Source organism: Stegodyphus dumicola, chromosome 9, assembly GCF_044657685.1.
Source record: "Stegodyphus dumicola isolate Sdum_Otavi_A_Nest chromosome 9, ASM4465768v1".
NCBI lineage: Eukaryota > Metazoa > Arthropoda > Arachnida > Araneae > Eresidae > Stegodyphus > Stegodyphus dumicola.
In genome coordinates this window covers 60885537-60911414 of record NC_140776.1, presented here as the reverse complement: position 1 = coordinate 60911414, position 25878 = coordinate 60885537, and the positions used below count along the sequence as shown (strand labels likewise).

Genomic DNA, 25878 nt, shown 5'->3' with positions numbered 1-25878 from the left:
AAGCTACATCGTTGTCAACAACATAGCGGTGTGCAAAACAGAATTTTGGATATATTCCTAGATATCAGCCCTACAGCATTTTTTAAATCCTGTTGTAATAACAGTTTGAACATCGTCGTAAACTACCCTGCGAACAACAATTTATTCAGTGCAAACTTATTAGATATCTAGATTAATTGGTTTTTAATTTTAAGATAATAAATAGTGTTCAGCAATATATTTTGTATCCAATGCGCTCAGTGTATTATTTCCCTTAGCTTGCAGTGTTACGTTTTCATAACATGTGCTGCTATGGTTGCTGACTAAGGCTCACTTGTCTAACATATAGTCAGCCCAAGCCCACGAAATTCCTCGTGGCAAGGAGCGCAAGATACGCCTGTCGTTGGCAACATCCTTGAGGATCTTACAGGTGACAATGCGATTTAGCTGTTTCGCCTCCAATTTTGATGGAGAACATCCTGCGGGACGGGTCCGATCGTCTCCCACCCCTCTTACCTTACCACCGGCCTTTCGATAGGACTTTTGCATCACATATTTAGAGTGCCTCCATGCCGCACGGATACAATACATTTACCACAAACATCCATGCCTTCTCCGAGATTTGAACCCGGGCCCTTTGGGCACGGCAGTCAGCAATGCTAACCACTATATCGGTTGGGCGGCTTTTTATAACAATAAATATGTTTGAGTGTGAGTTTTAATAAAGCACAAAATTTTTGCATATTTAGACAAATTTAAATATGAAATGTAATTTTTTTGGTTTTTCACATTATTATGCTAATAATGCTTCATTTTAAATTTTAACCATAAGCAATGTAACTTTAATATCGTCACTGCATAAAGGCGCTCCCTAGACATTTGCACGACGGCGCCGATTAGGCTTGGGGCGAGCCTGGTTGCGCAATGTTTTTATAGCGGTGTTTTTATTCTATTTCTTTGCTACATGAAAGTAATAATTTAACCTTACTTTAGTATTTTATACTCGTAGTAAATGTATTTATTTACATTTGCCTGCCATCTTAAAAAAAAAGTTTTCAACAAAAAATTAATCCATTATTTTTAAGGATATTTACTATGCGCAAAATACATAAAAACAGCATTTTTCAAGATGGCTGACGATTGTAAAAAAACGTGCCAACAATTGCGCCAAAGTAAATCGCCAAAAATCCGTGCAACCGTCTGCCAAAATGGCAACTTTTTTTTCGAAGTGTACATATACAAAAATATTTTCATTAAAATTCAACCATATAGTTATACATTTTAAAATAAACAACCTTTCAAATGACACTCACTTCAGTTGAATAAACAGTATAATCTGTTTACATCTGTGGCTACTAAAAAAGATTTAAAGAGATTTCAAAAACGGCGGTATAAAAAATTCTAGCATACCTTTGTAAAGTAAGACATCTTCCAGTTAATAAAGTCTACTATAATTACATTTAAATAGTTTTCGCTGCGCTTAAAATGCCACGCGCTATTCACATACGCAGCCGAACTCAAACGTAGCCAGTTTTCTAACTCTTAATTTAAGAAACGCGAGTCATTTTTTTTTTTTTTTTTTTTTTTTTTTTTTTTTTTTTTTTTTTTATCTCCTGGGTAAATAATAGCTTTATCGTCTTTTGCTTAGGCATGATATTCAAGATTGCTTTTTTAATGATTTAAATGGCATAGATTTTTATAAATAACAATTTAAGTTTGGTTTGGGTTTAGTTAATTATGGCAAAGCACACTAAGGCCATCTGATTAAGAGAAGGATTTTCTAATGGAAATTGGTTCGTATGCAGGTTAAATATGGAGAAAACCGCGAAAACGGCCATGGAGCTGGAGTTGAACCAAAGTTGGAACTACCAGTGTTCAGCGATTTTACCGCTCGGCCGCTGGTGAGCAACAGAATTTAGGAGCTGCGAAAGCAATTCATTTGGTCTTAGTTTTCTCAAACGACTTTTCAAACGTGTTTTAACCCATGTAACACACTGATATTTAGTCGTTCGTGACGAAAGTACTGTTACGAATTTTGCATACATGTAAATAATTTTATGAAATTATATGTGAATTGTATTATCTCTTGTATATTGTAACATGAAAGGACTACCAGCGCCACTGAACACTGGTATCTCGAGAACGGGCTGACTTGAATGAGTATTTTTCCTGGTTTCCCCCCCCCCCTATGTGTAACGTGCATTCGAGCCAGTTTTCCTTAAAAAGTCCTCTACGGGGTATTTCTCCTTATCTGTATAATACGAAATGACGGAGCACCTAATAAATTTAACATGAAAGGCCCCAAGATACGAAGCATCGCCGGGAAAATAACGTTTTATTTATTACGTGCTCCGCCTTTAGGCATTACACGGAAAGGGAAGGATGTCCCGTGGAGGTCTTTTTAAGGAAAACTGAATCTTTTCCACATTACACACGGGAAAAACCACAAAAACATCCATGCAGCCAATCCGTTCGTCGGGACTCGAACCCCGGACCGAACTATCAGTATTGAGTTGCTTTACGGCTCTGCCGCGGGTAGTCCAGAAAATAAGGTTACAAGTCCATTTAACAGTGAGGTAAATAGCTAATTTGGCAAGTTAACTCTAAGGTGGCGATGGTTTTGCCGACAAATGTTTTTATCTCCAAATTTGGCGAAAATCACTGAATGTCACCAAACTTTACAACCATTTGGCGACACCTTGATCCAATCCCTGTGTAATATCTATAATTGGTACGACACATATATAACTGTTATTGTACCCGGCCCTTACCTTGCGTTCAACGTTCTTAGTAGTTTGAACTACTACTATTGATTGTGCTGTTATATTGAAAAGAGCTATAAGATATATTTCAGTGAATAATTTCCAGAACTGTAAAGCGTTTTCGGAAAAATAAATTTCACCAAACTCTCATCGGTTCCGTGTGCATTCAATCTATGACGAACCCGTACGCACATAGCAATACATATTTAGATCTCTCGAGCTATTTTAGCCTGTTTGTACCAAGGCTGACTAATATGATCCTAATATTTATATTAATGATTTACCTCAGTCTTCATATGTTACTTTCGCTTCATAAAGTGGTAACAAGATGATTTTTTCGCAAACCTGTGACAGCAACTTGTTCATTACAAAAATCATATACTTTAACAACGTACTTAGTTATTTTTGAAGAAATTCGCAATCAGTGATGAGAAAGTTAACCTCCCTCTTTTAAAAAAAAAAATAAATAAAAAAATAACTATTTCATGTACCATATTAAAAAATGGGGGTTAATCTTTGAATTATGGTAACTCGGCGAATTTTTGGCGAAAATTTGGCGACCAACCCTGCTGCAACAACCTGCTAGTTTTTGTTTGGACGCCATTTTGTTTTCACAAAGTAAAGGCATTTTTTTTTTTTTTTTTTTTTTTTTTTTTTACAAAAATGGCATTGCGCACACTCTTGACTATATCCATGTACATTGCTAGCTATATCCAAGTCCTAGCTAGCAACCTTTATCGCCTTACCAAAATGTCGCCAAACTACCTGTTACCATATTCCAAAGATTAGCCAAAATGGGTAACTGAAACAGACTCTGGCCTTATCATTATCGTTATTTCTATCATTTTAGACACAAGATCCAAATTCGTCCCACTGGCAGAGTAAACAAAACCACCAACTGCAAAACTTGTTTCACATTTCCGAAGAACACATTGGCTGCTTGTCTGTTATTTTATCGATCAATTGATCAATAGAGATATTTTTATTTTAGTATAACTTCAGTTTACATGGGAATCGTAAATGTTGCAGATGGATTCTAAGCGATTTTAACTTTTCTTTTTCTATGTTTACAGAAAAAAAAAGGCCATTAAAACTCTCAAAGAATTTTAATTTTATATTTAACACTGAGATTTCTTGTTCATATAATTTACTTTCAGTGTTTCTCAAGCACCTGAATTACTATATTCGTCATACGTGATAGCGTTAAAGATTGTTACTCATTTTTATCAACATCATTTGTTTAGATATGAGGCTAACAGCCTTGTTCGCGTTTCAAGTTTTGCTTCCAAGATTACAAACTGTGTATTCTTATGCAGTTCCTGACTGCTACGAAAGAGAGAAGCATGAATTAATTACTTTTATAAAATACTGTATAGGCAAAATAAGTCACAGTAAGTAATTTCAGCTCAAATTTTGTATTCCTGACACTTCAAGAAATGGTAGACGTTTTCATCTGTGTTTCTTGGAATAAAAATCATATTCAATTCAATAATGATACATATTTCATTTGTTATATGAAATTGTAATTGCTGTTCATTATTAGCCATTTATTAACTGTTATGTTAGGGATTTGCTTTCTTTTATTTAATTCACGGTTAATAAATTTAAGCTTTTATTTGCTATTATTTTATTCCAATTATTTATGCTATGAAACAGACGACTCTGGCTCTGAAGCGTCGAAATGTTTTTTCCCATAAAATAGCCTTCTGGAAAATTATACCTGCTTTATATCCACAGCTTAGAATTTAAAATTTAAGGTAGTTTATTACTTTTCGGTAAAATCCTAGTATACGGTGCAGCCTTGACGCGATTTTGAAAGTTATCGCCAACATCAAAAAAGAACGTCTATATATATATACTATACACTATATACTATGTGTGTATATACATAGTATATACTATGTTTAACTATATATTTTTTTATGAATGACCCCATTAACTACTCATCGTATATGTCCCGTTTTTACTGCTCATCATAAAGTCGCCAAAAGTAGCCAAATCCCGTGTGCACCGGATACTAGGATTAAAGCTTACTTTTCTCTAAACTTTTACTTTAAGATGAAAAAAGGTACTGGTACTTTTCTCTTAATGGAGCTTGACTTAACGCCAAACATGTTAAGCTATACAGTTTGACAGTTGGCGCAAAATCTAACTAGATAGTCAACAACTTCAAGCATCGTAAAACGTAATGAAAAAACATAAACCTGTAATAACAGTAATATATCATATCAACACATCTATAATATTCATTGTGCACCATGCCAAAGTGCCCACGATGCCGAATTTCTGAAATTTTCTGGCGTATTTTTAGCCAAAAGCAGTTTTTTAGGAGAGGGGGAAGAATTGTTTGTTCATGGAAAAGCACTCAAGGGCTATCTGCCTATGGCGCTGATGCCTTCGTGGACGACTTTCTAGGGAAAACTGGTTCGTATACACTTTACACATGACAGAAACCACGAAATCGCCCATGCAGGAAGTCCGTTTACCTGGAATCAAACCCAGGTGTTCAGCCGCTTGGCTGCTGATGGGCCTTAGCCGAGAGTAGATCGTTGTGTATGTGAGGACTGTGCATTGCGTACATTATGCATTGCACAGCTATTCATCTCATAGCTATTCATGACACGATGCACACAGGCATTTTGGCATACATTTGGCTACTGGCACCCAGTTAACATAAAAGTACCAAAGTATTTAATGAATTTTACTTGAAAAGACAGTATTAGATTTCTCAATCATTTTCCTGTTGAATACCATCAGAGTATCAATCTCACGCTATTATGGTTGCAAGTAAATTTAGAATTACTAGTTTTCTTTTTTTATTCATAGCTTATGATTATTCAGTATATTTGTCAAATTTTACTTCCTTTCAAATTAATATTATTCATAAAACAATTCCTGTGAAAAAAGTCTCTCTCAAAATGCGAAGAGTTTTCCAACAAAACTAGTGCTACTTTGAATATTGCAATATAGTACTGCTTAAGCAAAGAAATTTATACATAAAGTACATTTAAATCCTATAAAAAAGCCCTCGTAACCTAATTCTACACTTCCACATAACCAAAAGCGAATTAGAGACATATGTTCCAAGACCTGTCTTGAATAATTACCCTTTGCGCTCGCTAAGCAAATTTGAGTTGACTCCCAGTTTAATGGGATAACTCAAAGGCCGATAATAAGATACTTTGTGTGTGTGTGTGTGTGTGTGTGTTTAGTTATTGGACTGTAAATCGCAGGTAATTAAAATCCGGGGAGACATAAAGTAAGATTATGAGAACAACTTAAAGAAAGGATGGGAAAAACTCTTTCTTATGGCCTCGTTTACCTTCACTGTATGACGGAACCAGAAGCGACATAAGGCAAGAAAGACACTTTTTGTGGCAGTTGGGCAACGCCGAAGATACAGCCTCAGATCAGCCTCTCCTTAACTCTATATCTTAATAGTATATTTACCGTCTTAATCTTTCTTTCAGATATAATTATATGTAATGTGGTATTATTTCCCTCAAATTTAAAAATATGAAGATTAATTTTGAGGATGCACAGTTGACGGCTATTGGTTAAATATTTATTACAAGATGATCATAAAGATAATTCTTAATGCATGATAATAGTCTTTCATTCACAGTATTTGCTAGGTGAATGTATTTTTATTTGACTTCCAACTAAGTCTCTAATAACTGCCAGTGCACATTCGATTGATGGACTTGATTTTGTTATTTGGATTATGACAAAACACACTAGGGCTACCTCTCTTAAAGAAGGGGTATATTCGTGGAGGACTATTTAAGGGAAACTCTCTCTTATTTATGTTACGTAAAACCGAGAAAACTCTCATAGATCCAGTTTGTTCGTCGGGATTTGAATTCAAGTCGAACTACAAGTGATCGGCGATCTTGACATTCGTGGACACCTCCAATTAAAAATTAATCAAAGTAAATACTTTAAATGATATACATATGGGACATTGCTACTAGGAAATAATTATCTAAATATTATTCACAACACGTATTTAATAACAGCAAACTATTTAAATAAGATATATATAAAATAAACATCGTACCTCCTTCTTGCATTCTACACTTCTTAAAACTAGTTGGAGTTATCTTTCTGTAGGTGCAGTTAACGGTTAACCTGCAATGGCGCTAGAGTAAAATACTTAGAGTTTATGTTATGTACATTAGTTACTTAGTTATATGTTTTTACGTAGTTATTTAAAGTTAGATATTTTTAAACCCCACATATATGATACAATTTTTGGTTACCTTAAGAAGTGCTGCTGAATTTTTCTTTATCCGTACCTTTGTGGTCTTGAAAGTTAAAGAAATATTGGTTTACAAACGCCTTATGCTTGTCTCAGTTTTTTTTTTTTTTTTTTTTTTTTTTTTTTTTTTTTAATCTACTGTGGCCTCTAATTAATTACAAGTATATTTTCGGTTTTAAACTTATCATCCACAGAACTCACAAACAGAAATAATAAAAATATAATCATACATTAATATTTGATTACCTAACTCTATGCTAATTGCTTTAATAGCTTTTTAGTAGTATCTTTAATATACGTTCATAAACTTTAATATATATTCAATATTATTTACCATGAAAGGATAAATACTTGTAATCAAACTAACTGCCACTTTTCGAAAACTTTTTAATGGAGGCATTTCATAGGCAAATTTGTAACCAAATGCTGCTCTGTAAAATTCTATAGAAATTTTATAAAGTTTTCACAGAACAGAATTCTACAAAAATTCAACTTTGCAAAATCTCATAAAACTTTAACAAAGCTTGTAGAGAATGGTTTGTTTTATTAATCTCTAACATTTTCAAACTGCAGTTAAAACAAATTTTCAGTTCCTGATGTACTTACTATATGGCATACAGAAGAGCAAAATTAAACACTTTTCATTTAGAAGTGTTAAACCATTTTTAATGGAAATTTTTGTCTTTCTAGCTTAACGTTTTTCAGCTTCTAAATTTATTCAACATTATGTGTAATTTTCATATTCTTTGCACAGCATTGATTATATAATTAAATATTAAATTTTGTAAAAATTAAAATTAATTTAAATCAATTTTATGCTCTTAATTATAAAATTTGAATTCAACTATTGAATTAATGCTTTCAGCTATTATGTTTGTTTTGATTTATTTGATAAAGGCAAAGCATTCGACGGCTATCTGTCTAAGGAGAGGGACGCCTTCGTGGAGGACTTTCTAAGGGAAACTGGCTCGTCTACGCATTAGACATGGGGATAACCACGAAAACGTCCCTGCAGCCAGCCCATTCGCGGGATTCGAGCCTCGGACCGAACTACCAGTGTTCAGTGACATTACCGCTCGGCCACTGGTGGGCTTAATTACTACGTATGTACCCCTGATAAGAGAAACTTTTTCTTAATTTTAATTATACTTAACCACTATTTAAAATGTTTTCTTTTTATTTAAATACATCTTTAAAATCAAAATGATATTAAAATTTTTATGAGGGGAAAAAATCACAACTGTTTCGAAAATTTTCATTACCCTTCTCCCAGTGTCATAGATCACTTCAAAATTAAAAATAGATCTATAATTAATATTTAATAATTAAAATAAATAATATTTAAGCATTAAAATGTTCCATTGAAAAATTAAAATATAATTCACTTTTTTAATCTCTAAAGAAAGTTTTATTGATTTTATAGTACTTTTAAATATTCAAAAGCTTATATACGATCTTTAACAGAAAATTAAAGCAAGGAAGCTTGTTTAAAATTTTCTAGAATTATGACTAAGTGTTCTGTAGAAAATGGATCAGATATTTTCAATAGAATTATACAAGTGATTCTATGTACATTATACAAAATTCTATTTATTTGACATCTTTAGAAACTCTATAAAAATTTTGATCAGTATATCTACATTTATCTCAATAAAATATAAATAACTTTGTAGAAGATATATCTAAAATGTTGTAGAATCAAAAAGACATTTTCGTAAGAGCAGTTAGAAAATAAATCTTCCTTCGAATATTCAAACCCGGATTTAACAATAAAAAGGCTGTACTTCCTGGTATCCTAAAACGTGGGTCGTATATAAAAGCTGTATTTCGGATGGCTCCAAAACAACCCACATTTCTAACAGCCATAACCATCAACTTTCCACGTTCACTAGTTTTCTAGCAGATTAAAAGTATTTTATAATCATTTCTTTTAATTTTTTCTTTCGAAATTTTCTTTCTTTTTCTTCTCTGAAATAATATAAAATTAATGTTTTCATAAATAATCAGTTTTCCCGAGATTGCATTGAATAATCCATTAGTTAGAAAAGATAAGATCCAAACATGTTTATGGAAATGTTTTCTATTAAATCTATAAAAAGATCGAATGTTCTTCTTTCGAAACTTCTTTCGAATCCTTTAGAATTAAAGCGCGCTTTTCTATGAACTACGCCAGAGATCTTCTACTGAATTCTATAAAATTTGGATTTAGCTTTTACACAGTTATGCATGAAGATGCTCTAGAAATATGTGCAGATATTCTACTGAGATTTATATAGAGATTTTATAAAACTTTATTATCAAGTTTTATTCTAAAGTTCCCATGTATAGAATGTAACATAATGTAGATAACATCAACTGATAGAGTTCTGCTTAAATTATCAGATGCAATTTGTAAAAAAATGAGCCGTAACTTTAAAGAATTCTAAGCAAGTATCTTTGCTTTAATTGTCTGTAAAAGATCCTTGAGAAGTTTCCAACTATTTAAGAAACATTATACTATCAACAAAAGTTTATTTGGGGTTCAAAAGAAATAAATTAAATTGTCATTTCTGAATAAACATTTTAACCTTGGCTAAATTCTAAAATAGTCTATGAAGTAGAGAAAGGGGAGATAAAAACATTCAGAACAGATGGGATTTTTTCTAATAAAAAATTTTTATGTAGTTTTTGATTTTAAAAAGTATTTAAATAAAAATAAGTACATTTAAACTAATAATTAGTTTAATCGAAAATTAAAACCATTTCTTTGTAAAGGCTTTATACACAATAATTAAAAACATTCATTTCAAGAAATAAAATTATATAGTTATCAGCCTGAATTTAATCTTTTAATTAATTTTATGATATAAATTCATTTTACTCTTTTTCAAGATATAATTTATGTATTATATGAGCAATATTGTGCAATGCGTTGCACAAAATGTTGCATAAATTCAGAAGCTAAAACACATTAAGCTAGAGAAAAAGACAAAATTTTCATTCGAAAGTACATATACAATGCATAAAACTCAATACATACTCAATACTCAATACATATGAATAAAAAGTTTTTATTTTTTCTCCTTTTTGTCCTAATTAGCCCCTCAGGAAAGAACTGATAATTTCTTTTCAACACAGTTTTTAAATTTCACAGACTTCTATAGAACATCATTCTATGATGACTTAATAAAATTTCTGCATGATTTTGCAAAGCAACAGAATTCTGTTCTGTGAACGCTTTATACAATAAAATTTTATAAAGAAGTATTCCTACAAAAGGATAATTTATAAAAATTCTATAGAGCTCTCTCTCTGCCTCCATAAAATTGATTCATAAGGGGGACACATTAATTATAGCTATGTTTACACATCTGCTGGTCTGGAAAACGTAACTCGAAAACCTATTCTCATCCAAAAACCACCAACGCATAAGAGTGTATAAATATGGCATTTATATAGCAACTTACAGTCTATTTCTAACATGTGAATAGCTAAACTTATTAAAGTTTCAAATTTTACAAAAATTTTACAAATTCTGTTTAAGATAGTAATCATCTCTCTGCCTGATAATCTTTTCTTTGGCTTAGATTTTTGTCATAGGAAAAGCGAAAATAGAGCTAAACAAAGTCCTAATCCTACATACTTATATATTGCAATCAGAATTTACTATTTTCTCTCCTTTCGTTAAAATTTGGTTTTGATGTGGACTTTATGCTGAATCTTCCTGAATACTTTTATCTTAAATCTAACAATCTTAGATAAAGACGAGTTTTTCTATGGTAATGTTTAATTGTTGCAACCACGAGTAAATACTAACACGTATTTAGTTTATAACATACCTGGTGTAGTTTCACACAACTTAGTAGCGATGTGTTTGATTATACGATTCATCATTTCGTTAATTTTCGTAGGCTACTGGCATTTTTAAGTTGGAATGAATGTGAAATAAAGGAGAACTTTAAAATTTTGGGATGTATCTAGTATCTATGGTTTGATTTTAATACTGTTTCCCTGTGTTTAGATATGTAGGTATTGAATTTCATTCCTAAAACTGTTTGTTACTTTTATATTATTGAGAACTTGCTTCTGTTGCTATAAGCCGGAAAAACTCATCACGGAATTAAGACTGCTTTATTTTTCCCCTTTTTAGAAGTTCTGCTTTGTTATCAAATCTCGTCAAGTACTTATTTCTCAATCTTTTTAGTTCTACGAAGTTTTAAACATAATAGTTATATTTCACTGATATAAAAATCATTATGGATCTTAAAAGCTTACCTTCTTTTTTTCAAGTCGATAAAGAATTATTGTTTCCAAATCGATATTTTTGCTGATAGCTGATTAAATCAAAAAAACAAAAAAATAACTTACTTTTTCTCAAGCTAAATTGACTGCATACAAAAGGTTCACCCTTATATAAGCATTCTTTCACATGAAACAATAACTTCATATATATATATGTATAAAAAATTTAACATGAGCAATGAATATCATACATAGCACATGTAAACACAACGACAAAATAATAATAACTAAATAGTAGTTTATTGACTGTGTTGAAAACTAAAACATAATTATAAGTAAGTGTATCAGACTCAAAGGCGATCTAATATAAATATAACGAAGCATACGAAATTTTATTGAATGTAGCAAGAAAATGAAGGAGAAAATCAACGTAGTGACGTCTGTGGAATATAACAGTTATAAACAACTACAGAGCCATTGAAATAAAAACAGAGTAGAAAAAAGCTAAGACGCTGGGGTTTTCAAAAAAGCATTGAGAATAATGGATCTGAAGTTCTTGTTTTCTGAATAAACATTTTAACCTTTAACTACAGAAGATAAATTTTCAGTTGTAAAATTTTCAGAAACTTTATATCATCAGTTGAATAAATTGTGTAGATAATGTTCGCAAAATCAAAGGAAAATTGTAGTTAAGTGACCTGCTATAATAAATATCGAAACTTTGTTTAGTTCTCGAACATAGGATTCATGTTCTTTGATCCTAAATTTTAACGCTGTTTTAGTTTGGCTGATATATATCAACATATCTGTGATTGATAAGAACGTTAAATTCTGCGTAATTTAAAATTATCCATCGAATTTTCGAATATCGAAGCCAAAATAACCTGAAAATGGAGCGTCCAGAAAATCTGGGCAATTTGTACCTAATAGAAGGATGAAATAGTTGAGAACAAGATTATTGTTGTAGTGGGTTGATAAGAAGTTTATTGTTGTAATGGGTTGACAACAAGATTATTGTCGTTATTTTATAACTTCAATATCTTTTGCGATGGCAAAAGGAAAATGTTTTGAAGGTCTTATCAGCAACCGTGGAAGAAATTCCTTTGTCAGTAGTAATCAATTTCAGATAATTAAAAGAAAAAGATCTGAAAAACCAACGATGAGATCCTGCTATTAATGCTTAGATAGAATTCGAGGCTGCCACAGTCCTTCATAGGGGAAGAGTAGTGATCCTATCCAAGTAAAGTATCCAGTGTATCCATGTAAGGCTACTTTATCAATCATATCTTATTCAAAGTTTATAATAAAATTTACTTAATGTATGATTTTTGCTGCATATTCATAAAAGATTAAGCTGTGACCTCTGTTCATAAACCTTGATATAGTAATGTAATGAATATGCTTTGTCTCCTCCTCTCCTCTCTTGCATTACAATTTGTTGTTGATTCGCAAATTTCGGTATAATTCAGATTTCTTTTATTTTAAGCGGATCTGCTGTAATAGTCTGAATAAATGACTTTAAAAGTTTCAGTTTTCGAAATGGGATACGTCTCTGTCAATAATTAGTTTCATATTCAATAATGTTTCACTTTTTTTGCTCTGTAGCAAATAAATAATGAGAACTACAGGATGTTTACTTGTAACGATATGTACCTGGCATCTACCATCTTTCTATAAATTTAGGAGGCTGCAAAACTCTATGTGCGTGTAAATAAATATCTGAAAATAATATTTTACTTTTATTCGAAGTGGTTGAAGAAATGGATTCATTATTTATTCTAAATATTATATTATGATGTAGATTTTTCGACCTACAAATCTTCAGGTAGATTTATTCTAAGTTGTATAAAATAGAAGTATCTTCTCTTCTGATCGTTTAACTATTAGGGATTCCCTTATTTTTTTTCTTATTTTAGGCCGCCAACTATCAAAGAAAATCCGATGCTCATTAAATCATAGCGAAATCACTTCGACACTCAGTTATCGATCACCTGGAACTGCCAGCTGGGGAGATGAAGTGCCGGTCTGTTGTGTCATCTCTTTGTTATTAGCGGGGTTGGACGTCATTAATCATTGTCTTCGATTTTCATCGTTATCTTAATCGAGAAATTCGAGTGTCTTTGTTGCTATTCTGTTGTCTACGTGCTCTACCTTTCTTTCCTTCGTATGCTTCCTGGGAAAGCTACGAATCACTTTGGTACAGTTTCCCTTCCCCCACCGAGTCACTTTCGTCCGTTGTCTCAGATATTGTAACTCGTTCACTGCTAAATTCAGTTTAAAATATATTTTTGGCCTAACTTTTATCTGTTTATGGGAAAAGAGTAACTGCTATATGAGGAAATAAACTTCTATTTTTTCTTAATTCTTCCTATTTGGGAAGAGCCACACATAGTCTATACCATATAAGCAATACATATGAGCAAAGAGCATTGTACAACACTAAAATTTGCATAAATTCAGACACTAAAAAACATTAAGCTAGAGGAAAAGGCAAAATTTTCTATTCAAAAATGAGTCAATACTTGTGAATAAAAAACTGCTTATTTTTGCTCCTCTGTATCCCATAAAGCACATCAGAAATCGAAAATTTGCTTTGATAAATTCTTTCCAGCTTCACATTCATAGATCTAATCTTTATAATGTCGTTAAATGATTACCAAATAATTATTTGGAGTTTTTAATTTTTAATATTTTTTTAACTTAGCAATAACTGAATCAGAAAATTAGGAAAAATGAAAGTGCTCAAAAACATCTATTTGCGGTGCATAATGAATTATAAGACATAGTTTTTCTGTTAAAATAAACTATTTTGAAAATGATTTCTCAAGTGCATAAAAATAGAAATTATTACAATGAGATTATCCTATAAATGATAAAAAAAATTAATTTAAATAATTTTGGCATTAGAAACGTTCTGTAATTAATCGTTATAGATTTTTCCTTTTGTGTATTACAGTTAACACGTTTGATATTTTCCATAAAAGAGCCGATCATGACAGCTTTAGAGGGTATAATGATCATGATTCTTGTATTCAGTACGGATTTCATTTTCATTTCATTAAAGAGGAAAATGACTTCTATGAAACAAAGTAGTTTTATTTGCAACAGAAGTTTGTCAAACAAGTCTATGAAACAAAGTAGTAGTCAAAGCAACATTTGCAGACAGTTGACATAATTATTATTATTTGTTATGGAAAAGCTTTTAGAAGAATGAATCTGGATTCTGTGAAGACATTGCATGAACAGTAGCATCATTCATGAGGTTTAAGGAAACTTTTGATTTATTAGCATTTGAGATAAAAAAAACCCCAAAAAATGAAACTTAATTTGGAAAATCTTGGTCAAATTGTGCTTTCTAAAAAGAGTGGAATCTGTATTGGTAAGCGAAGAAAGGAAAACTCACTGTGGTTTCGCTGTCACATTGCATGTTTCAAAGAAATTTCAGTAATATGGCTGAGAGGTCCTGTTCCATCATTTTCGTCTACCTTAGACGGTTAGTAGAGTCAGCGTGAAAATTAAAAAAGCTTATAATTAAGAAAAATTATACCTCTATTTAATTATCATTTGTGAGACAATTTTAATTGACTCCCTAGGCAGCTGCCTATGTCGCGTATGCTTGGAACCAGCCATGGTTATTAATATCAAAGATCAAGTTTTCCGGAAGTAAAGTCTACATACAGCATTTGGTTTATTTCCAATTTAATTTGATGAATCGACTGTTGTAGCTTCGTGTTTCGAGTTGTTAAGTGTTTGCAAGATACGATGGAAACGATTACAAAGGGCCTTGTATATTTTGGAAACAGTTTCATGGTCTTTTGAAAGGGAAAATTTTAAAAGACAATATCTATAAATGTAGCACAGATGAGATAACAGTAACTCTGAGAAAAAATCCCAGTTTGAAATCTGTGTAAAATAGCATTTTGCTTCGCTTAAAATTGTTATATAAATTCACCGTGATACATAAACAGACTTCAAGATCACTTCCAGCACCACTTAGAGCAATTTTGGATCAAACTAATGAAACGATGAATTTCATCTGAGAGGGCTCTGACTGCACAAATTGTCAAGAATGTTGTATATTCACATGGTGCACTCCACCGTTTACTTCTTTCATTTTGAAATTCAGTCGCTTGTAAGAGGGAATGTGATTGATAGAGTGCTGAAGCTAAGATATGGTTTATATATATATATATATAGTACAAAAGTAAGATAAAATATTTTTCTTTGATGAAAAGTAAGAAATGGGTCATGTAGGGAAAAGTGGTATAACTCTGGATAGTTAAGACTTAACTATCCAGAGTTAAATTCTGGAGATTATTACTCTGGATAAATTAAACTCCAGAGTCTGGAGATAAATTATTCGACCAATTGGATTGGCATTCGAGTTTGCCAAATTTAATTAAAATATTCATTGTTTAACTGAATAACATATAGCATTCCTAAAATGTCGTAGGTTTACTACATTTTAATAATCATTTTTTTCTGAAAAAAAAGTCAAATCATTCATTACCCCATTAGAGGGATACCACCAAAGGCACTTCTGAGAAATTAGAAAAATTGAATTTTCAACGAAAAAGAAGTAGATTTTTTTTTTAATTTTATGTGACAGTTTAAGAATATTATTTACAAAATTAACAAATAAAGTAGTCATCTTCTTCCTCGCTCCTCTGCAACTTTTGTGGACACAGACAGCCACTATCTACATTAGTTCCACTCTTCTCCTTTTTCTGAATTAGAAAATAGCATCATTATAATAAATTTTGATGTGTTTTATCATCTTCAAAAGCATAATTTTTCAAGAATTCAGTGGTTTCGTTTTTTAAAATGACATTGTTTTGTTATATTGTTATATTAGTTCTTCATTCGCTTCTCTTTTCTGTTCTTTTGTTTTGAATAAAAACGTCTTTTTAGTCAACACGAAACGATTTTTACGTAATTATAGGAACAATGGGGCGACAAGCATAACAAAATAGCATTGTTTTCTCGGGCCATGTTGATCAGATTTAGGCTCTTCGTATGGATAACTCGGCGGTCCATAATCAAGCGGATCGGTTTTTCAGAGGCAGCTTAGAGAAATCTAAAATCTTTCGAAATCAATACACAAAAACTTATGTCTGCTTCCATCCTGAAGGGGGATATTAAGCTAAGCTACCTGGTAGTGCATTAACGGTGAGCATGGAGTTTTGTCTCTTTCGAAGGAAAATAAACTTTTTTTCCGTGCAGTTGCCAGCGGCACTCATGCACGTTTCAATAAAGCATAATTAAAACTCCAATGTCAGCTAATACCAATGCTACAAGCTGCTTATTTCTCTCACAAAGTAAGGACTTTCGATGATTTGTTAGAAACAGTGGTTATTCCTGTTTTGTCTATGTTATATACATTGCACGTAATATATTTCGCAAGGAGAAATTTTGTGTATCTCATTCAAACCCTTTAACAAACCAAAAATTTCTAAACCTATTAACATTTAAGTATTTTCTGAAAATCGCTTCCCCACCACGAAGGGTAAAGTTGCTGAACGCTGGTAATTCCAATCTGGGTTCGATTGTAGAGGAATTGTCTGGCTGAATGGGCGTTTTCTTGGTTTTCCTCATGTGTAATGTATTATACGAGCCAGTTTCTCCTAGAAAGTCCTCCACGAAGGCCTCCCTCTCCTTGGACAGATAGCCCTAGTGTGCTTTGCCATAATCAATTAAACGAAATCAATATGGAAATCGCAGGAAAATCTTGTTCTTATATATGTTTAGAAAACTATATAACCAGTCTGTTCCAGGTATCTTGGTAATCAATCATCTTGGTTATTTTTTAACTTGCATTTCAGGTTAATTTTTGTTGCGAGGTCATGTGCGAATCTTTAGACATCTATCAAAGTTAAACCAAAAACCACCTATCTAGCAGCAATGCGTGATTTATTCATTTTTGTTCTTGTATACAGAAGTGTATAGTCCCAAACCACCGTTTTCAGCCAATTACTTACAAACCAGTTGATTTTTTTCTGTGCAATTTTACTTTATTCTTAAAGTAAAAATGAAATTTTTTAGGTCTTTCTTTGAACATTTTCATGTATTAGTCATTCATATTTTATATTTAGTACTGGTTTATTACTTTGAAAAATAAAATAAGCAATCTTGAAGGTAAATTTTAATCTTCCTAAACATTATGCCAAAATATTTACTACTTGTATTTTTACCTCTGTAACTTTTCTCCTAAACTGCATACACTATTTGTCTGAAAATGTTATGAAGATAAAATTATGTTACATTCATAAAGAAACATAAAACTGATAAGTTGAAAAATTTATTGTCGTATTTCGAATACTTCATTTTTTATGTGTACCTAAAAATGCACATTTTAACATACGCAACATAGGGAGTGCATGGTTACCTTAAATAACAAAAACGTATAATTTAGCCTTAAATTTAACCTTAGTTCTCCACTCAGCGTGTTGGTGTTATCCCGATGCAGATGTTGTAAAAACGAAAGAGAAGCACGCTGTTATTGGACTAATTCGTTACTGAGTGTTAGGATATAAATCCTTAGAAAACATATAATAAGTTGAAATAGAGAGATTTATTTCGATCTGCAATAACCATTAAGCAAGGTAGTTTAAAAACAAAAGAATATTAGACAGTTGGCATCAAAAAAACCAAATTCATCTACACCGACGCTATAAATTCAACAGCAACAACACACCAATATGGCGGCTTCTTCTTGACTAGTTCAGAATCTGTTGGCTAAAAAACTGAATTAATGATTCCAAAATTAAGGTGCTTGAGAAACTATCATAAATTCTCGATTTCTATGAGAAAGAACAAGTGTTTCCACTAATTCCTAAAAGAATAATATTTTGTAGCTTTAGACATTGGAGGAAGAATTCGGTTGGTATCTTCGGTGATGAGATACTTTTTTGTGGTGATGGATTTAGTGAGAAATACGGTTAGGGTTCAAATGGAAAATCTGCTTATTCCTTCAAGATAAATTTCTAAAGTTAAAACTAGTTTAAAAGCAAAAGATATGTTCGATGAGTAATTCTTAGGGTTTTGACCTCGGATGTGCAGATCCAATCCAAATGAAATTGTTGTAACGATCTGTGCATTGCTTGCCATTACGTGAGCTTCTCTTTCTGTATAAGGATTTATCGCATTCCTCCGTAGATTCCGAGACCTTATAAACTGGAAGATATTTAGTTCTAATCCTTGCAAGAGCGTAACTGATTTGTCCTCCTTCATGGCTTCGAAAATTCTAGTGTCTCTACAGTAGCACCCGACTCATAATGTTATGAATAATAATTCTTCACCGTCAGGATTTGGTCGACTTGGCCTCGTATCTCTTACTAAATTCGCTTTAACTGAGTAAAAATCTAAGGAATTATCGCATTTCTTCATAAGTGTTCTCGTTTTGTAACTGATATCACGTCCCGCTATCAAACTATTAGATCCATGGTTCGAATCCAGGCGAGGACATTGTAGACTTTTTACATTTTTTAGTTCGTAAAACCTAATACACTTATTTTATATAAGGCAGGATTTTCAATATTACTGCAAATGAAAACGAAGCAGAGGGGTAGAGTAGAGGATAATAATGCCTTGCACATTGCCCTTTCTAATGCTTCTCTCCACCACTTAGATTTCATAAAGAAGCAAAAAAACACAATCACTATTTTCAAATTTATTGTTTTTTTCATTAAAATCCTTAAAAGTTTTAAAATATTGTTTTGTTCCTTTTTATCAAGTTTACGCTGCTAAGTAATTTATTTAATAATTAGTTAATTAAAATATTTGATTAAAATATTTCATAATTAGCTATTTCTAAGGTTTCATTGAACTTGGACTGAATCAAAATAAATTTATATAACTTCGTAATGTTTTAAAATGAAATATCGGATTTTAACGAAAGTTTGCCGCCCCCTCAAATGTCGTCTGCGCAAACAGTTCGAGTTGGCGGATTTAATCATGGTTTATAAAGCGACTTTTGGCATTTGAAAGAAAAAGATTTTCTTTAGAACACTGTTTTATAAATGTGTAAAAAAATATCTTCATCATTAAGTACAGGATGCCTGAAATGGAACTATCACACTACCAGATTAGAACCATCATTTGCGTTCAGTTAGTTTTGTTACAAAAAGTGAGCTACAAAATGTCACCAAATCATGTGTATAGTTTTAGGTACTAATTCTGTATCATATGACTCTGTGAAGATTTGGTACCGAAAGTTCAATAACAAGAGTTTTGACATTCACGAAGCAGAGCCCTGCCCGGCCCACTGATGTTGATGACGCCCGCCTGCGAGAACTTGTAAAAGAATGTCTAGCATGTAGCCAAACGAGAGCTTGCTGAGGAGGTAAAAGTTAGTGCCGTGTCCATTAGTCGCGCTATGCATAGCGTAAACGTGATATACAAGTTCAAACGCTGGGTGCCGCATGGGCTGACCCAAGCAGATAAGGACACTAATCTGCTCTAATATCAACGCAAGGACAAACTTCTGGAGCGGATAATCATTTAAGATGAAAAGGGTATTTAGTTCAACAACACAGGCCGAAAAGGAGGTTAGTCTGCACCCGGTGACCCTTTCGGCAGCGTGGCAAATCGCAGTTAGACCAACAAAAAGATCATGTTTTGTATCTGGTGGGATTACCGTGGTATAACCCACAAGCATAATCTGAAAAAAGGTAAAACCCTCGAAAGTGAGGTGAACTAGAGGCTATATCATATATGACGCTGCTATCAAGGAAAAACTTAAAACTGAGTTCCGGCGCAAAACGGTAATTTTGCATCACGATAAGGCAAGACAATATGTGTCTGCATTCGCCATCTGAACTCTGTACGGAATCAAATGGGATATTTTGCTACACCCATCATATAGCTCCGACATCGCTCCTTCGGATTTCTGCCTTTTTTCACATTTGCAAAAATCTTTTTTCACATCTTTTTTCAAAAATCTTTTTTCACATCTTTTTTCACATCTGCAAAGTCTTGCTGATGCCATCTTCCATTCTGCACAGGACATCTGAAGTAACGTTGATGTGTTTTTGGACTGATGACCGCCAAATTTCTGGGCAGAAGGCATTGAAAAACTATCAAAACGTTGGAGAAAATCATAGATTTTGGTAATGACACTTAAGGTACTGTTTTCATGAGGTTTTTTTTAACTTTATTAAGAATGTTTTGCGGTGGAAAGTTTTCGTCACAACCAGATATTTTAAATTTTACGCATTATTAGGGATATAGAGTTGAACTAAAAAAAATCGTAGAAGAAGGGTTACATTGTTTTACGAACAAGAGAGAATGGGTCCGAAAAATCTGAGAACACTGGAATAAGCAGTGAGATGAGGAACATACGAAGAAATATTACGATTACTTAAATTTCAACTGTAACCATATAAACTCACCTGGGGGGTTTACTGCTTTTGAATGTGCAAAAAATAAATATATCTACCACATGTTTAATTTTTTTTATTCTTATGTAGTTTAAGCTAGTATAAGTAGACACTCAATATCTACAAAAAAGTGTTAGGGTTAAAATTTGTTCTTTGCAACGTTTTAGGAATTTGGAAAGAAAGCCTCTTTATACAAAGAATAATAATAATTACAGTTTAGGTATGCTAGACTAAAAATAAACACGAGTCTCGTGCTTCTTATCGTAAACGGAAGTATGAAAGTGATAAGACATAGGAAAAATTAGGAGGATCCTAATAAAATTCTCAAGACTGGCTTTTACGAGAATAATCCGATAACACGAATATCAGTTCCTTCAGAATTTAATTCGCATGATAAGGCTAAAATGTAAAGTGAAAAGTCACATGACAAGTTTGAAGTTCATTCAAAATCAAGCCAAAAAATAATCAGTAATTGAATCAAGTTATAGTGAGGACAGTTTTAAAAATATTAATCGGGCTTTGATATGTGAATATGATGCAGAATATCCAAATAGCTGCAAATCAATTATTAGAAATCATAATTAAGAAGAAGAAATATGCAACTCCTCAAAATAAAAGAAAATGGAAAAAATAACAATAGGAGATCTTTTTCTGGGTGACAATGCATGAGACTTTTATGAACATAGAAAACCTCAAAAGTATTTAATCTACAAATTAATCTACTCCACAAAATCCGGCAGTTTTTCTGGTTGAGGTTGCAAGAGATCTGCTAAAAAACTGACAGTCGGGTGTTTTCAGCTTGATACAATTAAATCTCCCATTTACCATATTACAAAGTGATTCTTTTACAAAAATATGTGAACAGGGTATTTCTAAAATTCTCTATTAGACCTACTAGCAACCCTTCAGCTGCGTGTCGAAAGAAACACTTCCAGTAATATTCGCTTCCATAAACCCTGATTAATGGACTCACGGGAAGAAACGTAAACATTCCAGAAGTTTATTCTTTTTTCCTCTTCTGCACGAGACAGAGCTGGAGGCGAAACATTTTCTCTAGCCTCGTAAAATATTTCGGGTACATACGCACAACAAATCGTTGAGCTCAATTGTTTCAGCTAAGTTGCTCAAACCTCTTGTTACCAGCTAAGTACCTATTGTTATGAAAGGAATGCGTTTCTCGGGAAAGTTTCTTACTGCATCATGTGTTGCTATATATGATAAGACCATAACTCGCATGCGGTTGGCAACTCAGAACCGACTGTGGTTTCACCACAGGTATATAAGAAATGAATGCGTTTTTCTGTGCAATGTGGCTAGAAGTACGAATCCAGAAAAAAACTTTGGAACGAAATTAAGTGTTATAATGAAAGGTGTTTTCCTTTCAATTGTAGCTTCGCATCCCTTGAAGACAAGTCTCGTTAGGAAAATGAACTTTATCAGTAAAAGATAACACGATTGAAGCAGGACAAGAACTCGAGTATGACGCATAACCATTATTTCAGACTTTTTATTCTTGTTAGTGTGTTGAACCTCTCTCCATATCAGGCAAAATTTCGCTATCACAAAGCTTAAAACTCAAACTAGTCATCATACTGATAAATTACAGTATGTAAAATATTTATTGGTTAATACCTAACAACCTATAGTTATACAAACTAAACTATTACTCCATATGGAAGGTTCTCGTAGAGAGGTACGATACTCGTATAACCACTAAACATGGCGTGCCAGTTTAACCCTTTATCGGGCCCAGGCCATTTATTTTCAAAATTCATATTTTACGCAACTATTTGGGAAAAGTAGCTCGTTTATGACCAAAAATACTATTTTTGGAATTCGGTTGTTGTTGTTGTTTATATTAGGGGTGGTAATATATTTACCACCGCCCGGTATAAGCAATGGCATTTTACTGAGTTGTGCAAAAGAAAAAAATCATAATTACAAAAATATCACAAATAAACATGTATTTTTCATGAAAACTATTTATTCTTGATTATTTAAATATACATATAATATAAAATCGATGATTAATATAAAATTGATTACAGATATAAATATAACCAAATGCACTGCTTCTACTAATTTTTATTTTTATTTATAACATGAAGCAGCACAGAATGGTACATGATATGTTGAACATAACACCTTGGTACGTTTCTGATTTACTTTTGTGCTGCAATATTTGCACCTTCTGTAACTTTATCCTCTGACTGGCATGTGTGTTCTAACATTAGTTGTTCGGATTTACCCTTGGAATAGCATTTTCCTTTTTTGCTGAAACCCAGTTTGATTCCAGTTTTCGTTTTTTACCAGAGGAGCCTCCAATTAGGCTGCAAGCTACTCTCAACCTAAATTCAAGTCTTTTTAGTGTAAACTTCAGACTGATATAGGTAACCAATTGATGCGTTTGATCTAACCCAAATCTTATAAACTCTTTTTACAGGCTTCCCTGGCATATATTGTTTCATTGTGGACCTTCCTTTGAATTTTACCATCTTTTCATCAATAGATTGAAGTCTGAATATTTTTCTTGAATTTTTATCTAAATGGGTGATCAAAGAACGCATTTACTGTAATTTGTCAAATTCTGGCTCATTTCAAGGGACAGCCTTTTGATTGCCATTGATATGCAAATTTGAAAGGATATTTTTTTTAACTCTTTGCTGGCATAATTGACGAGATTTCTTGATTATTTAAAAAAAGAGTCAGAAAACCAGTAAAAATCTAAGGTAATTTATTGATCCTCTTCATAATTATGATTTCCCAAAAAGCCTGCAGTTCTTGCGTGAGGGAGTCCTTTTTCGGAATCTTCAGGATCTGAAGGCAGTGCAAAATAATGCTCTACAGCTTCCTTGGTGATTAATTTTTTTTCTTTTTCTTCAATGCGTTTACCTAAAATAATATTCATTACATTTAATTAGCTACTTATATTTTGAAATCTCTTGAACATACTGATCAAAATATTACCTTTACAGCGTTCTAAAGTAATATTTTAATTCTAATTTCTAAATACATAAATATTTATGTAATTGTAAATAAACGCTAAAATATTTTCCATAATATTTATAATAATTAATATTAGAAATAATTAATTATTGAAATGATAATATAAAAGTATTAGATATACAAAGAAATCAAGTACCATGCCAAACAAAATGCTATTTCTAAAGCGAAACATATTAGTAAAACTGTGTTTCTATCAGGCAGTGGTAAATTATTTACCACCTCTAAAATCACTAAGCGTGCCATGGTAAATAATTTACCACCAAATTCAAATATGTATAAAACAAAATATTTCGCTATAATTTTTTAAATGCCTAATGCAATTTAGCTATCAAACCTTTAAGATACAAAATATATGAATATATAGCTTTTAACGTATTTTTATATATCATTACACAATAAAATAAGAAAAGAGTATGTGCTTACCCTCTTCATTTTGCTTGAAAACTGGATGAATGCAGAAATGTTGTGGTTTACGTGGCCTCTACAGCCATCTATTACAGAAAATGTGAAGCTCTGGTTTTAGAGGAAAATTCCTGATATCGGGCGCTGGTAAATAATTTTTCGTATGCTGCTAGAAAACAAATTGCTTAGTGGTAAGATATTTACCACCGCCTGTAAAAGGGTTAACAGATAAATTCTAACATAATAAATTGTGTCTAAAATATTATGAGGACTCAGTTAAATTCATTTGGGAATAAAATTTAACAAAGTCTTCTAACTGATTTGCATACATATTGTTATGGATTTGGTATTTAAATAGCTAATGTTGGTAGAATTATAAATTAAATTCTTTTATTCTCCGTGCAGTGCAGCGCGGATATTAGGAGAAAGCTAAGCCAGAAAATTAAAATACAAGAACACGTGCATTTAACATTTAATAAATAAATATCTCTTTTTAATTTCGAGAAATTGCTAGAACAATCTCGTGCGGCCGATGTAAAAAGCTATAAAAGCCAGAGAAAGAACACCTCAGCTCAGTTTCGTTTAGAAAACTGTTGTTGTTGATTATATCAAATAAGCTTTCTCTACGTTCCTCTATTTTGAATTAGTTCTGTTGAACGTTTTTTGTAGTTTAAAAGGTTACTGTAAGGTATTGGGATATTGTACGAATATCTGAGGAAATCTAAGCATTTTTGTTTTTTGTTGTGATAATAAATTTTATTCATTTTTCATCGGACTTGGGCATTCAAAACATAATGAACCAGAACGCACACAACGCTTTTTGGTGTAAGAAGTAGGATCTTGAATGGCAGTTACAAGAGCGATGGAAGAACAATTAAGGCAATTGACAACAGCCTTTGCCTCGTTTAAAGAATAGATGAAACTGGTCAGGAAAAGATGGAAGCTGGCCAAGCATCATTTAAAGAAGAAATGAAAGATTCTGTTAAAAAAAGATGAAAGCAGGTCAAGGACATATAAAAACTGGTCAGGAAAAGATTCAAGGACAAGAAGAGATGAAAAGAGAAATTACCTGCATAATAGAAAATAAATTTGAGGCTATGGAAAGCAGAATAGACGCGGCTGAAAATAAAGTTGGACAAACTGAAGAAAAAGTTTCTTCTTTCAAGGAACATATAGAAGAGAGAGTTTCTGCCGTAGAACAACAAATCGGTTATAGAATTTCTTCTGTGAAAGAGCAAATAGAAGATGAGAGAGTTTCTGTCGTGGAACAACAAATTGATGACAGGGTGTCTTCTACCGTCGCCAAAGAAGTAGACACCTTAAAGAAGTGCATAGCGACAGCAGCAAACAATGCTTAAAATTTTTACCGATGCCTGCTCGTCCATCTCTGAAATTATCCACGTATGATGGGGAAACCTCCTGCCAAGTATATAAGACACAATTTTCTATAGTTGCGGATGAGAATGGATGGGATTTCCGAGCTAAGGCCTGTCATTTTGCCGCTTCTGTGAGAGCGGACCCTACGGATATTCTTCAGACTCTTCCAGAAAACCAAACACTTGATTTCGAAGATCTATCCGGTGTGTTGGAGCTGCGCTTTGGCCAGAAATGTGTAAAAGATTACAGCAGGTTTCAATTAAAATCCCGTCAAAAGAAGCCCACGGAAACACTTCAGGAGCTCGCTACGGATGTTGAAAAGCTGTCGCCTCTCGCCTTTTCGGAAGGCCCGACAGAAACAAAAAAAATCCTGTCCCTGCAATATTTTATCGACGGCATCCGCGATCTTGAAATACAGAAAGCTTTACGAATGGCAGATGTTAAGAACATAAAAAGCGCTCTGTTGTATGCCGTGAAATTCGAGGCAGCTCAG

The 25878-nt window shown here is 32.6% G+C and overlaps 1 protein-coding gene across 4 annotated transcripts in view; it reads left to right on the top strand.

The window, feature by feature from the left end:
* LOC118196133 (major facilitator superfamily domain-containing protein 12-like) overlaps positions 1–25878 on the top strand; it is a 207559-nt gene that overhangs the window by 63118 nt on the left and 118563 nt on the right. The window contains exon 1 of one of the 4 annotated variants that reach the window (XM_085823516.1): positions 7939–8105. The exons of the other annotated variants lie outside the window; for them this stretch is intronic. The gene's annotated coding sequence lies outside the window, so the exon portion shown is untranslated. Of the gene's footprint in view, positions 1–7938; positions 8106–25878 lie in introns of those variants that run through there. 4 annotated transcript variants of the gene reach the window in all.